A 681-nucleotide genomic window follows, 5' to 3' on the forward strand; every position below is an offset into this window, starting at 1 on the left:
TATACCTATATATTAGAGAAAATGCCTACTGGCATTTAACCCTAACAAAAGTAGTGGCACATTGCCCCAAGACGTCATTTCATCTTATGATGAGCCTGTACAATACGACTATCAAGAAAATGAATCAACGATGTACTGAATATTTTCATTTTAACCTATTCTAATAGATTAACAAGCTAATCGAGCTAAATATTGTGTAATGTTTAAATAATAACTTACATAAAGCACTATAAAAGTTATAAGAAGCACATTTTCGTATACCATGCCGTCATATTTACCTCATAAAAACAATACTGTTGCCAGGAAATTGTTGCTACTTATGCAATATGTTAAACACACAATTATACACAATGTTGTAGCACTGACGCAAGCGCTGCTAATCGGTATCACTGTAAAACAAAACGTGTAGCATATTCCCCACACTGGCGTATTATTCGCACTTACCCTACCTAAAAGATATTTTGATAAATGAGATATACTTGAAAGAATATCCGTTCTATATCCAGTTTATATTTTACTTTAAAAAACTTTTTAACGATTGCTGGCTTCGAAGATACATGATTCGTATACATATATATATATATATATATATATTCATGTTTTTTTTCTTTATATACGTGCTATGTGCTTTACACAAGAGATGTAGGATTGAGTCTGGCGTGAAGTATTCTTTCGTATAGG

This window comes from Trachymyrmex cornetzi, unplaced genomic scaffold (assembly GCF_001594075.2).
Source record: "Trachymyrmex cornetzi isolate Tcor2-1 unplaced genomic scaffold, Tcor1.1 scaffold61, whole genome shotgun sequence".
Classification (NCBI taxonomy): Eukaryota; Metazoa; Arthropoda; class Insecta; order Hymenoptera; family Formicidae; genus Trachymyrmex; species Trachymyrmex cornetzi.